Source organism: Tursiops truncatus, chromosome Y (assembly GCF_011762595.2).
Source record: "Tursiops truncatus isolate mTurTru1 chromosome Y, mTurTru1.mat.Y, whole genome shotgun sequence".
In the NCBI taxonomy this organism is placed as follows: Eukaryota; Metazoa; Chordata; class Mammalia; order Artiodactyla; family Delphinidae; genus Tursiops; species Tursiops truncatus.
The window spans coordinates 3,040,989-3,056,575 of record NC_133428.1 but is presented as its reverse complement, the minus strand read 5'-3'; the positions used below and the strand labels follow the sequence as shown (position 1 = coordinate 3,056,575).

The 15,587-nt window shown below is 39.8% G+C and overlaps 1 long non-coding RNA gene across 1 annotated transcript in view; it reads right to left on the bottom strand.

Moving 5' to 3' along the window:
- Positions 1-15,587, bottom strand: part of LOC109551451 (uncharacterized) — a 247,858-nt gene that overhangs the window by 86,548 nt on the left and 145,723 nt on the right. Inside the window, exon 4 of the long non-coding RNA XR_002178234.3 lies at positions 4,249-4,336. This is a non-coding gene — a long non-coding RNA (uncharacterized lncRNA). The remainder of the gene's footprint in view (positions 1-4,248; positions 4,337-15,587) is intronic.

Here is a 15,587-nt window from a genome sequence, read left to right as displayed (position 1 = left end):
TTGACCAGCCCAGATGTCATTTTACGGGTGAGAAAACAGGTCACTGGTAATTGGGGATCATCAGAGGTTGATTCAGAACAAGAAATCCGTCCCTTAATTCCAATCCAGTGTCCTGTAGATGACGGGCCAGAGGACAGAATAACTCAAAACCCAGTAGGACAGGTGCAAAATATGGTGCAGATAAATAGAAACAGCTAAATTGTCCAAAATTAGCCTGGTACCATGGGACACTTTTATTTGACCTACCTTTAAATTTGCTGGCTTAAGACATTTATGATCTAATAAGCACCTTTAACAAGAATGAAACTAGGAAGGCTAATCGTATTTTTTCTGAAAAAAATACCCAACTGAAAATGTGCTCTTTCATATTCTTATTGGTTTATCCTACTATCTAAGCAATTTTCCAATTCTGTAAGTCATAAGCGTAAAAAGATTAGCTTGTTTTTATAAATGTATTTTTCCTTATTGGGTACATGCCATCAATATGTTCTAAAATGATGTGTCTAGGGACTTCCCTGGTGGTGCAGTGGTTAAGACTCTGCGCTTCCACTGCACGTGGTGGGTACAGGTTCAATCCCTAGTTGGGGAAGTAAGATCCCACATGCTGTGCAGCATGACCCCCAATTTTTTTTAAAAATGACGTGTCTAGATCAAATACAATTAATATCATTCTATAAAAGAAATTAAGATATATTTATAAAATGAAAATACAGCCATTCTATGGCTTCCCTGGTGGCACGGTGGTTAAGAATCCGGCTGCCCATGCAGGGAACATGGGTTTGAGCCCTGGTCCAGGAAGATCCCACATGCCATGGAGCAACTGAGCCCATGCACCACAACTACTGAGCCCACGTGCTGCAACTACTGAGCCCGTGTGCTGCAACTACTGAAGCCCACTCACCTAGAGCCCGTACTCCACAACAAGTGAAGCCACCGCAATGAGAAGCTCGCGCGCCGCAATGAAGAGTAGTCCCCACTCGCCGCAACCAGAGAAAGCCCGTGTGCAGCAACATAGACCCAACTCGGCCAAAAATAAATAAATGAATTAGTTAAATTAATTTTTAAAAAAAGAAGGTATGGCCATTCTATATGTTAATGACAATTCATTAATGATATACATCCATTTGTAATATTTTCAGAATAAAATTCAGTCTCAATTTTTTTTACAGTAAAGAAAACTGAAAAGACTAGGAAGTAGTACAAAATAGGCATCCTGGTTTTTTAGGGTCTGCTTTTTTAAAACCCTAAAATATTTTCCTGTTCCTTATAAATCTCTTTAAATAAAAAGAAAATATTTTGGGGTTTGATCAGTGGCACTCCATTAGTCAGGATTTTACTGCATTTACGCATTCCTAATCATTGTCAACAGAAAATTTATCAGAAAGCTTTTAATGATCCATTGACTGGGACAATTAAAAATAAGAATGAAAGCATCTTAATTGCAAAGGAATTTTCAAAATTATTTACTAACAATTCGTGATCAATTTTACCTATGGTGATAAACTAATGAGAGCTTTTAAGAGAGTACATTTTACAGCGAAAACCATACTCTACATCTCTCTTACACATTTAAAAATTCTCGTGAAATATCTGTTCTAGACATATGGGCTACTTGGAGACAGAATGTTTGGCTAAATATGTACTTCTTCTTCATTACAGTTCAGATGAGGTTATTACTTGATATAATACATATAAATTGGCAACAGGGGACGACATGAGACGGCACGTCCTTCCTCCTGAGATTAACTGAATGTTAAGTTACCTTTTGGTTTGACAGTGGAATAGAGTATCAGCAAGCTTTCTAATTCTCTATCATGTCTTCGTTTGTTTCTAAGAGACAATCCTAAAACATTTCCACCTAAAGCCCTAATGCTCATTCTGTTCAATGACAGAGGAGAAAATTTAACAGCCTGTGTCATTAGTAATTAAGAAATCAAGGTACTGCTGTTCCTTTGTACAGTGCAAATATAGAACACGGATGTGTATTCCCGTGAATGTATACAAATGCATTCAGAGGGACGTCAGTGGACTGAAGAGTGCTTGGGTGGGCTGATGCCTCTGAAGTTTTTTTTTTAAGCTTCCAAGTTCAACAGCGGTTTTGGACCTAAAGGGTCCCAGCAATTCTGATTGTTTTCATTACAAAAGCATGTTTTATCCAATCATCATGGAAAGCAACATGGAGGCTCCTCAGAAAACCTAAAAATATATGTACTATATGATCCAGCAATTCCACTACTCGGGAATATACCCAAAGGAAATGAAAACAGTTACTTCCAAGAGATCTATGCACTTCCCTGTTCACTGCAGCATTATTCACAGTAGCCAAGATATGGAAACAACCCAACTGCCCATCAGCAGATGAATAAAGAAAGAAGATCCTGTATATATAAACTATGGGATGTTATTCAGTCAAGAGAAAAGAAGATATCCTGCCATTTGTGACAACACAGGTGGTCTTCAAGTACATTATGCTTAGTGAGATACGTCAGACAGAGAAAGACAAGTATGGTATGAGTAATCTTATACGTGGGATCTAAAAATGTCAGACTCGTAAAACATCAGAGAGTACAATGGCAGCTCTCGGGGGATGGGGTTGGGGGATAAGATCGATGTTCTTTAAGGTTACGAACCTGCAATGAGCAGTCAATAAGCCACAGAGATTTAATGTTCAGTATAATAAACATAGACAACAGTACTGTATTATAATTATGTAACGTGATAAATATCACTACAGTGGCAATCACAGTACATTATATAAATGTATCAAAGCAACAAGTTGTACACTTTAAATGTACACAATGTTTTACGTCAAATATATTCAATAAAAAAAATGCTGTGAAGAAAAAAGAAAGCACGTTTTTATACTGAAAAGTAAGATCTATGAGGGGGGTGGAGTTACACTGGATATTAGAATATACAAAAGCTTTATAATGATGATGATGTTGAAATGGCACAAAAAAACAAAGAATGGAATAGAATGGAGGAGAAAATAAGAGAAATAGACCCAAGGATATACAGAAATCTACTATTGGATGAAGCCAGATCTCAAATCATTTGGGGAATAATGGATGTTTTAATGAATGGCTATATTGTAAATGTCTGCAGCCATTTGAGAGAAGATAAAAATTAGATTCATTCCTTACACCATACCCAAGAATGAATCCCCAGTGGACCCAAGATCTAAATGTTAAAAAGAAATGAAACCACAAAAGTACTAGAAGAAAAAGTGGGAAAATTCTTTTCTGAGCTGGGTGCAGGGAAATGGCTTTCTTAACAATGATGCAAAGCCCAGATTTAATAAAAGAAGGGATTGATAAATTTGACTACATCAAAAAAAAAACAACCTTCACATGGTATAAAATTCCATAAATAAAATCAAAAACAAAGACGAATGAGGAGAAAATATTTTCACTATTTATTACAGATAAAGGACTAACACTCCTAATATACTAAGATATTGAAGAGCAAAAATAAAACAAATGGGGCAAAATATCACGGTAGATAAATCTGGACAGAAGGTATGCTGATTGTAGCATTCTCACAACTTTCGACTAATGTCAAGCTACAAAAAAAAGAAGGCTTCTTTTAAAAAAAATTATGGTTTCCCTAGGAATAGTTTGTTCTTAGCACACAGTACACACTCAACAAATGTGTCTTAAATCAGTATCGTAAAATGAATAAAACTTATATAGAATTTAGATTTATATAAAATTGAGTTGGAATGTACATATCATAAACTGGTCTTCAATAATGATTCCATTTAATTTTTTAAAGCTTGTGTTTATAAAGGAATGTCTATTTGCATATTATCATATGGATGAGAATCAGAGCTAAGAGTCCTTGTAGTCTCAAGTTATCCTTTACATGTTAGTAACTGTCAGAGTCTCCGATGTTCTGACGAGGGGATGGACTGACGAGGGAATGGACTGAGGTCTGAACTCCCCGTAGGGAGTGAAGACCCAGCCGTGACTGGAGTCCCTTTTACTGCACGTTACTTTCCCAAGTTTCCCATGACACTTCATATCTAAGGAGCCATCAGGAGTATGTCAGCATCAATTACACACAAAGACGACGGAAGCGCTGTCTCACCAACAACCATCAGCATCATCACTGAACGTCCTAGTTTACGGTCTTAATTGGTCATCACCAGAGGCTTTGCCCATCACTGTAGCCACCCTTCAACTGGGTCCTCTTTCCCTTTTGCCATCATCACTTTAGTAAAATACGGGTGAATATGATGAAACTTACCCAGGCAGCCAGGAACTTCTCAAGGCTTGGTAGAACTAGAGGTGCATGGGGAAAGAACTGCAGTGTTTGTGGGTAACACCAAGGCTTTCTAAAGAAAGAGAGAAAGCAAGAGAGAAACAAACGGGAGTTAGAACTATTCATGGAAGAGGGAGAAAGGACAAAAAGAGAGAGAAACTGGAATTTAGTCACATGGAAACATTCTATAATTATCAGTCATATATCACCCAGAATCCATTCAGAGATGCACAATGAATAAAGTAAGATAACTTCATTGTCTCGCTTCTTAAACACTCTCTTATCAAATATTACTTTGGAAACACCCAGCATCTCCTTTTCAAGACTTCTGCAGCTGTGACATTCCTTCTCTGATAAGCATTAGGGGAGTGGAGTAAGATTCTTTGTTGCCTAGTTTTATACGTTTTAGCTAAAAACCACAGCAGACAACTTGGAGTTTTACATATTTGGATCTTCTCCTCAAATGCTGGACATGCTTTGTCTTTGGAGAAGCGTCATCTTCCAGAAAAAGAGAGGCTTAAAGGCCAACCCATGGAACTGCCGACACCTGGAATTCTGGCTGCGAGCCGGGGCATGCGGAGGAGTTTGCCAGACCGGGGCGGGGGGGGGGGGGGGGGAGCTCAATGACCACACTGGGGTTCTGTGGAAATACTGTTGTCTTGGAATTTCCTGGGATCAGGATGTGCTGGCGAGTTCTGCTACTTCTACTTTTCTGCTTGTAGTGAGAATTTTCATCAGCTGTTCACATCTCCTGTCTTCATTTGACAGCACTGTTGTTTCCTTGGATTTTTCTTCCTGTTCTCGGCATCTTGTGAACACAGCTTCTAGATCTAGATCACTTTCTACGGTGACTGTTCTAAAATGTGGTCTTTTCAATGGATGACGGTGGTGGGGTGGTAGCATTTGGGAAGGGGAATCAATTTTCCCTCCTTGTTCCGTTTTCCCCTAGATGGCCATGCCTTTAAGGGAACGTTAGTTTGATTATCTCCCCAAGGCAAGGCTGCTCTGCAGCTGCGACACCTGCACTCCTTTCTCTGAAGCCTGTTCCCTCTCATCACGTTTTGGGGGCCACAAAGACCCATGCTCAGTACTAGGGTGCTTATAATTTTTATGATGTATATAATGTTTATGTAAAACCTTTATTTTATAATTTACATAGCATTCATATAAAATGTAAAATCTTTGTTTTGTAATTTATATCATATTCACACAAAATGGAATGGTTATAATGTATGCCTTACTGTTTATAACTACGTTGTGGGTTTTCAATCCACATTATGGACTGAAGAATTTTAATGGGAGTGGAAGTAACACACTCTCAAATTCCAAATTCTTTGACAGAACTGTGAATTTTCTTTTCATTTCAGAGTCAATAAAACCTCTCATCTTATTGAAAACTGAAGCTAGTAGGGTACAGTGCTTGGGAATCAATACAATTCATTTTTGATTCAAAATGAAAAGTGAAAAACAAACATCGGTGAATTCCGGCATGAGATTATGAGCGTGCAATCGCAGAGCTTATTAGCTAAGAAGAGCAAGAAATTTAATAAATAAAATGAGAATGATTTATTATCATCCATCCTTTGGGAGAAGTGTGGAAGTAAGAAACGTATAAAAAAAATAGGCAAATGTGAAGGGACTTCAAAGAAACAGCAGCCAACTCCACAGCTGTGCTACCGTAACAATGTACACAGCATAATACAAGAGACGCAGAATCGGTATTTTTCACGTGAGACATTCCACTAATATTTGAGTTCCAATATTTTGACAACTGCCAGTGTTGGCAGGTGCCTATAAAACTAGAATAAATGTTGTCGTAATACGTTGTTGAAATTTTACATTTATTTTTTCACAAACGGGAATTATGTTTTGGTGTTTTCCGAACAGACAGACAAATGTTCACCATCCGAAGAACGAAGACACGGCTATGCTACAGAGAGTACTGACCTGGAAGACACGACAGCAACTCCAACCACTGAGGCTCTTTGCCTTAATACCTCTGGCTCGTCCAGTGAACAGTACACAGATCAATGGTCCTGCCTGATCACCTCCCCATCATAAGCTTCACATGCTGACTCTTCTTGCTCTCACCTACCTTCCCTACTCAAATAGATTCCCGCGTATCTGAATTCTAAAATGCATTCCTAGTTCACGTACCCAGGGCGTTCTATAATAAAATCAATAACCCTCAGACGCACATACATCTATAGTAAGTATCGTACCCAGCACAGCCAATCTGTACCATCCTTGATAAATAACAAGTGCTGGCTTAGTATTCAAGAAAAAAAGCAGGTACGTTTCTATGATTGCACCTCTTAACATTGTAGAGAACTCTTCACCTCTAGAATATGACTTCACGGAAGAATCCCTGACCAATCTCTCAGGTGCTATTTTGTCGCCACGTCTGCTCTGCAGCAGGGGGTGCAAACTGAGAGGCATCTACCCCCGGTTGTAACCGTGAAAGTCACTCTCAGGAGAATATTCAGTTTTCGGGAAAATAAATGTGGAAGATACAGACACTGGAAAAACGACCAACATTTACTTTAAGCTGCAACTGCTCTTATTCTGCAAGAAGTCATTTATGTGAAAGAGCCCTGTAGCTTTCCCACATTTCCAGGAATTATTCTTCGCTGAGACAACTCCCTCAGAGGCTGGGGAAGTTTGCTTTTATCGCACCTCCCTACAAGCATCAGCTCAACAAAATAATTTCTACAGGTCACATGAAGTATGTTCTTAGCCTAAGTGAATGAGAGCTCATTACATTGTAAGATGATTTCAATAATCTGTAAGGCCCCTTGGGTTAAATGGCCATGCCCAGCTATGTTGTAGATTTGGGGGCGAATAAATTATTTGGGGGGAAAATGGAGTTGTCATGGGAACCAATGGCTTGAAATAATATCAATATAGTCCCGCCTAGCCTGCACATGAAGGTCAAATAGAGATTTAGTTCAGGGATTCTCTGCTCAGAGCAGTAACAGGAATTGACAGAACCACATGTAAGTGGAAGAACCCAAAATCAGGAGGATGAAGATGTGGTCCTATTCCTACTTCTGTTATTTCTTACAGGAAAAAAAAAAATCCCATTTTTCAGATAAGCCAACTCATTTTGTAACTCCACACCCTCCCCACTTAATTATTTCTCCTCCAACTTTCCCATCTTCTTCCAGTGCCACTCAAGCCCCTGCCCCAACAATTTCCTCTGGAGCTCAGTTTTTAAATATCACCCCTCCATCCAGACGCTGCTAACCTACTCCAGGGATGCCTAGATGCTCCTTCCTTTTGATCTGTCCTGTTTTATTGTGTCCACTGCACTGCCTTTTATTTTAATTTTACATCTCTGCCATTCTGGGTATGTGTGTGTGTATGAGGAACATTTATTTATGCAGTAAGACGACATACAAAAGAAAACAAGAAAAGGATGAACACAGGATTGAGGACAGCCGCTTCCCTGGATAGAGGAAGAGAAGGAGGTGGGGTGGGGAACCAGATAACAGCATGTAGGTTATTTTTAAGGTTCCGTTTTTGTGTGGTTGCCTCTTTGACGACTATAAACACACAAAGAAATACATGAGCCATTTCTAGACTAATGATGAGACTGGTCGTGAGTCAAGACTCATGTTTCACATGTGTTTTTGGAACTGAGGTCCAAAAAACAGAAGGTGTTACATTTACGTCATCTTTATGTATTTTCTACTTTCCCATTGGGCAAAGCTCTTCGAAGATATATGACAAAATTCTTAGTTCCTGTGTTAATGTGGGCTAACACTGCATTTCCTCATCTGTCAAATGGGCAAAATCACAGTATCTAGTTCATAAAGATGTTGTAAGGATTAAATATATTAGTAGAGGAGACGGTTCTAGAGAAAGACCTGACACAGAGTGGACACTGAAGTAAAGTTAGCTCTTGTTCATGGGATTATTAAATGAATTCTGTTCCTGTCGTCATTTAACCCGAATTCTGGCGGGAGACGCGCATCTACTTTGGCTCAGGGGTCCTGGAATGTCAAAGTTACATGTGGTACCATTCTCTTGGTCTCTCTTTCCTTGACGGTCACGACATGTCAGCTGTAGCTCCAGCCATGTCTCCATCGCAGGCAGGAAGAAGGGAAAAGGAGAGAATAAAAGGGAGAAGTCAGCTAAATCCAGTTCAGGTCAAGGCACCCTTGTGGAAGCCAAAGCAATGATACCACCTAGCTTCAAGGGAAGATACACCATGCAGTCCTCTTCTACTGGGAGACATTACCACTCAGAACAAAGTAAGAGGACCACTCAGTTTGAGAGAAAGGACAATGAACGTTGGGCAGGCCACTTTCAAGAGCTCCCCGACTTCCACTCCTATCTAACCAGGCTCGTTTTATCCTGTCCAGCCCCACTGAAGAGAAGTTATAGACCAACTAAGCTTTGTTCTCTTCACCTGCAATGAAGACCATGTCTTCTACAGCAAGCACTAGGTTGTGTTATTGGTAGAACTATAAAATTCTACCAAAATGCTCTGGTAGAACTATAAAATTATGGACATGTTCTGTTGTACTCAGCATTTACGTAAGTCCCAACTTATTCTGCAACTGAGCTTCCTTGACACCCAACTTACAGTCCATGCCTGTCTGTCGTTTTTCCCTTGAGGGCTTGTCAGAGAATGTGGACAGTCTTTGAATATGCCAAAGTCAGAAACCTCCTAATCTGCAGCCTCAAGGATTGGGATTTTATGGGCAAAATTTCATTTCCAAGAATATCTATTCTGCCTGAGTAATTTTCTGTGGAGAATCTCAAGCTACAAAAACATAGTGTATCAATTGATCGTTTGCCTAAAATCAAGTGGAAACACTCAAAGTTCCCCCTTGTATGAGTATGAGTGACTCTGCAAAGTGTCTGAATTGTACCTAATATCAAAATGTGAACTGTTTTTTTTTTTTTTTTGCGGTACGCGGGTCTCTCACTGTTGTGGCCTCTCCCGCTGCGGAGCACAGGCTCCGGACGCGCAGGCTCAGCGGCCATGGCTCACGGGCCCAGCCGCTCTGCAGCATGTGGGATCTTCCCGGACCGGGGCACGAACCTGTGTCCCCTGCATTGGCAGGCGGACTCTCAACCACTGCGCCACCAGGAAAGCCCTGTGAACTGTTTCAAATCAATTCTTCCATCGTAGTCAGAATTATGTCCGACTAATGGATTTCCACGAGAATTCTAGGAATTAATAATTTAACCTACAAAATCACTTTTACATACCACTTTTTAAATTTTAAATTTCACTTAATGTTAAAATGAGTGAGACATCCAGATAATTCAAAACCCATGAATGTTTCTTTTGATATTTCATGCTCATACTTTTGTTTTCTCCAGGTAAGATTTTTATGCACCCATCCAGTGTTTCCTTTATGCAAATGAAAGATGAATATATAATCCTTTTAACCCCTTTCCAACACAAAAGTTACTTTTCTACATACATTAATTTGCACCATATTTTTTCACCTACTATATCCTAAAGAATTTTTATATACTTAGCAGGATTTTACCTGCTAGTTTTCAAAGTTTTTAATCTGTCCAGTCCTACTCCGCTGAAAATCATTTACCCTGCACATCAACATCCATGGCTTTACCTGCCCTGGGCATGTACTTTGCATTTCTTTCACCTAAAACAGGTTTCGTTACCCTTAAAGACCAACAAAGCTAGGCTATGCATTGCCTCTTACTACCTTCAGAAAGTTTTGCAAGAGATAAACTCCATGAGCACTTAAAAGCCAATCTGAAACATACCTGGTCGTAGTCCCAAATCTAAGATGCATTCCAAACAACAAGAACAATATGATTTCAAGGCTCTCTGACATTAGAGAATCACAAGCCAAAATTTATGTCTGCAACACTCAAGATCCGAAATCAACAATCTCAAGAATATTCAAGGTGCCATTGCATCAATTTTTCCCTGGGAAAGGTGACAGGGTAACAGAAGATTGATTTTCTTCTACCAATTCAGCATAAAACTGAAAAAACAAACAAAGGTCATCAGGGAGCTCTAGGGTACGTGTTGATCGTTCTGGAAAGTTTAAGGAAGCAATAAGTCATGACTGACTATTATAAAATCACGGCATTGGAGACACATATTTTCTTGCTCATGTATTCCAGAATTCCAAAACCAGGACACGTTCCTGAAAACTGGAAGGTGATAGTTTTATGACAAAAGGACTCACTGTTTACACACCAGGCAGGGAGGATGTAGAACTCATTTCTGGAAGGGTCTAGAACAGATGGAGAGTATAAGTAGGCATAGAAGGACCGTGATAAAATCAGAGAGCATGAATCACAAGGAACGTAGAAAAACAGTGATGATTTATATGTCTATCTACAGACACAACATTACATAGGATGTTTGCTTCATCTAAGCAACAGTCTTTACACCACTGTCCAAGATGGAGCGCCCGATGTCTTGTGTAGTTGGTCTGAACTAGTACCCTGTGTACTAGGTTCTCATCCAAGGTGTTCATTTCCCTTCAAAGACTGGAGACCCCTCTGTCCCCATCACTGGACCAGGGCTGTGGCTTTGCCTATATTCTTGGCAGTAGGTTGGTAAACAGCTCATCTCAGAACTCGGCCAACCTTGGTAGTCCAAGCAAGTACGGCTGGACCAAGGGAGGCAGCTAATGGATGCAATGAGCCTGTAGGTGAGAATGTGGATTCAGAAGGTACAGCTGCCCCAGTCACGGAATCATCCCCAGGAGAAAGAGTTTATTGGGGACAGGATGCTGGAAATTGGTATAAATAGTTTATCGGAGAAAGATAATGGAAGGATTTGATATAGTGTATTGGGGACAGGATGATGGAAGTTGGTACAAAGAGTTTATTGAGACTAGTGTGATGGAAGATGGTGCAAATATTTTTTAGGTACAGGGCAAAGGAAGTTACTATAATTTGTATAAAACATTTTATTGGGAGTAGGATGAAGGAAATTGATATAGTTTACTGGGGACAGGACGATGGGTGTGGTGCACATATTAATTTCTTAGAGATCTCACCCATGTTTGCTTCTACAGCTAACGCTTGTTCCTAGTAGCTTGTCCCCTTGTGCGTTTTGTAATTTGGGTTTGTGTACTTATGCTAACGTGTGCTTTATCTGTGAGAAGCTTTCTGCTCATTTTGAGCATACATCCATCTAAGGAAGAGTCACTTTCTAGGTGCCAGGCACCCTGTGTCCTCACAACACTAGGGCATTTTAAGGTAATCATGTTATTATTGTCTTGGGTCTTCTTAAATCATGCAAGGAATGTAAGGTCTAACCTCCCAAACTCTGCAACAACAGTTCTATAGTTACAAAGTCTTGGAGGAAACATTTTTCCAACCTGGATTTCAGATCAGAAGAGTAATTTTCTTCTTCTTCTTTTTTTAAATATTTATTTATTTATTATTTATTTGGTTGTGCCGGGTCTTAGTTGTGGCAGGTGGCCTCCTTAGTTGAAGCTCGAGGGCTCCTTAGTTGCAGCATGCGGGCTCCTTAGTTGTGGCATGCAAACTCTTAGTTGCAGCATGCATGTGGGATCTAGTCCCCTGATCAGGGATCGAACCCAGGCCCCCTGCATTGGGAGCACAGAGTCTTAACCACTGCGCCACCAGGGAAGTCCCCTGCGTATATTTTCTTCTTACTTCCTTGTTTTAGCAGGTGGGTTTTTCTTTTCTAGTGCAATGTTTGACTGGCAGAAGAGCCTTCTGAGTTCCTGGCTGCAAAAGGGGATCTCAATTTCTACTCCATCCTTGGTATAAGACCAAGGTCTTGTGTATTCCCTTTGTTACAAGTGGAAATGTCTAATCCCCTCAAAGAAGTTTTGAGTCCTCTGAACACTCTTATTCCCTGTCCTGTTACATTTCTCTCCCTGGCAATTAATTACTTCCACTTCCTTATAATCTGCTGTGTTTTTTTTTTAAACATCTTTATTGGAGTATAATTGCTTTACAGTGATGTGTTAGTTTCTGTTTTATAACAAAGTGATCAGTTATACATATACATATGTTCCCACATCTCCTCCCTCTTGCGTCTCCCTCCCTCCCACCCTCCCTATCCCACCCCTCTAGGTGGTCACAAAGCACCGAGCTGATCTCCCTGTGCTATGTGGCTGCTGTGTGTTTTAAAGAACGTTTGCCACGCCTTACCCAGAATTTTTATGTATTCTCCAGTGGGAATGTTGCTTTGGTAGAAACAGTCTGCCATATCGGTAGCAACGAAAATCCTACACTTCTTCCTGTCCGTGCATCCTGCCTTTACTTCTCCTCCTCACGTTCTTGAGTGAAGGACGCCAGCGGCCTCCCAATGAACTTCACTGACTACAGACTTTTTCTTATTTCTGTCTACTGGCAATGACCTCTGACCTGAATTTTATTGAAGTTTTATTGACGTGCCAATACCCTGCTCCAAACCTTATTATGCTCTTCCATTGTCCAATTATAGAACCAAATTTTGAGATGTCTATTTCAGTTTTTATGACTCTACCTGGACAAACTCATGTTGACTGCGTCTCCATGACTGGGCTCTTTTTTCATCCGTCTGATTTAAGGGAGGTCTCTCAAAACATTCCCTTCTCGTTCTCAGTGCCGTTGGTCATTTTATCCTTTTCTTCGGTGAAACAACTTCTCTCCTTCTTTATTTCGGAGGTAAATCCAAATCATTCTGCGGGTCCACCCTTGTTTATGAGGCTTTTCACTCATCAAGGTAGCTCTGATCCCAATAATACCCTGAAGCATTTCTTGTAATTGCTCCGAAGGAACAGGTAAACACTGAGACTTTTACTGTTCCTTGTTTTATGGGCATTTACCTCATGCCCCCAATTAGTTTTAATTGTAACAAAGATTTTAAACAATGGTCCGTTCATCACAAAGTGCCTATCCGAACATTCATTGTACTTAACAGAAGAGCCACAGAAGGCATGCTTGAAGAATGGTCTATGTAAAGTAGTTGTAAACTAATGTCTAATTATCTCTTTTTCTGAGAATGGAGAACACGGCATTTCTTCAATTAATTAGGATACTGCCTGCTAGGGTTGGGCACCACTGAGTTCACAGTAGACCCATCGCTTAACATGCAGCATGGTGGGCGGGGGAGGTAAAGCATTCTCCATGCTCCCGGATCTTTAGGTCCATTCTTCTCTCCAAGACCATGAGCTCGTCCAGCAGATGCACCGTGTCTCCATGTGCTGTATCCTAAACAGAAGCAGATGACACCGTATCCAAGCTAAACTTCTCTGCCATTTGGTGCCATTGAAGAAAATGTCCAAATAAACGGGGAACAGCAAATCCTTGATGTTTCGGAAATCTAGAAGGTAGCTGGGCTACTTCTCTTTCAATTAATCCTCGTTAAGTTAATTCTTCAGAATGGGCTTGATGAGAACTTGGGCAGGAGACGCTGTGGGATTTTTTTTTTTCTGATGAGTAATTAGAGTTCACTCTTCCCTGATGCTGAAAGACAGTGGATCCACACACTTCAAGGATCATGAAACACAGAACAGTATCCACATCCTATATTGCAACTTATGGATTCTAAAGAAGACTCATTTGGGTTGATGGAGGGCAAAAAGGAATTACTTAAGCTGATGAGAACCAAAGAATAGGAAAAAAACGTAAGCAATCTATATTCCTTCAGGAAGGTGAATATACATAACTAACAAAGTTCCCTGGTTCTATTCCCTAAAACAGAGCCAAGAAAATAATGCATGATTTGACTTTTATAACAAGAAGTTATTTAATCCATGCCATTTCTCAGAATCTCTTTGGTCTAAAGGTTACCAACTTCTACCAGCAGAAATCGAAGATCATATTTGCTTCTCAGCAAGACAGACTGTGCAACACCAAGATGCTGAAATATCACCATTTTGGTAGGTTGGGTGCATTGGGGACCCTAGGAGAACACAGAGGAAGAAAATGATTGATCTTAACACACTGTTGGTGGGCGAGGTTGCAATCCCAGTGGCATGTGAGGCAAGCAGACATGGTAACCACAGACGTCATGAATAGCCCCGTGCAGGAAAGTGGCATGGCCATTGTTTGCAGGGGACTCCAGGAAGTTTCTTTTGTTGGAGCAAAACTGTTTTTCAATATTGAAGGCAAAAGACATCTCTGGTAACGAAAACCCTTTCAATCAACGCTTAGTAAATGTGAAGGAGATGGACTCACGTACCGAGTCAAAGAAAAGAAGAATGTTCTAGGTTGGAGGAACATTTCAATGACGTCAAGAACAAAACAAATTTCATGAAAGAGGAGTAAAGTATGCCTGTCTTGTTAAAGGCAGGACTTAAAAAAAAAATTAAATCTCTCACTACAAGGCAATTTTCCTAAAACCTCTCCACATGGGTCTACCTAAATTTTGAGAAGAGTTGTTCTAAACCTTAAGAGACAAAAATCTCCCACGTATAGACAGTACTGTACATATTGCTTGCATATTGTTACATAACAAATATTTGAAATACACCTCTTATTCTCACATTGATATATTAATTCATATTAATAACTAATGATAACGATATTGATGGCTAACTTTAAATAGTGTTTACTAGGTGTCAGGCACAAATGTTTTACACACAAAATAGTAACTCACTAAATTCTCAAAAGCTCTAAGAGGTAAGTCGTTTTTTATCATCATTCTATGGATCAGGAAACTGAGGCACAAAGGTAAAGGAATTGCCCAAGACGGCAAAGGTTATAAATGATGACATATGAAACCACCACTCTTACTCATTATGCTGTAACTTATTATTTAATAATAACAGTAAATTCCCTAATTACAGTATAAACAAGAAATAAATGGAAAGTAATATGTGATAATACAGTACGTATTTTCACCATATGACATAGTGAAGCGGTCCAAAGCTTTGGGGGTTAAACTGCTTGTGTCAGTGACTCAACTACCATGAGCAGTGTTGGAATTCTTCTAAAATTGTTAACGACTCTTGGTAAGTTTCCAAACTACAATTCTCCCTCTAATTACTTGGCAGCTGTGCTCTTGGAAAATTCAGTGCCTATTGTAACTGTGCAAAAAAAAAAAAAAAATACGCCTTGAATCTAGATATAAAATGCAGTTAGGTTCTAGGTTCAGATAATTACGGAGAGCTTTTTTATGTAAACAGATACTTAGAGGGATATTTCAAAGTTGTGCGGGAAATGGTACAATTCTTTTTTGCCTTTTTTAAATTACGTTCTGTTTCAATGTTATGGACACTGCAGAACGTTTTATCGTTCCTGGCTGCCGCCTGCTAAATGACAGTAGTGACACTAAATTATCGTAACAACAGTAGTAACAATAAAATGCCGTAACCGTCTTTGAAGAGCTACCGTCCTCAGGAATCGATGGGTAG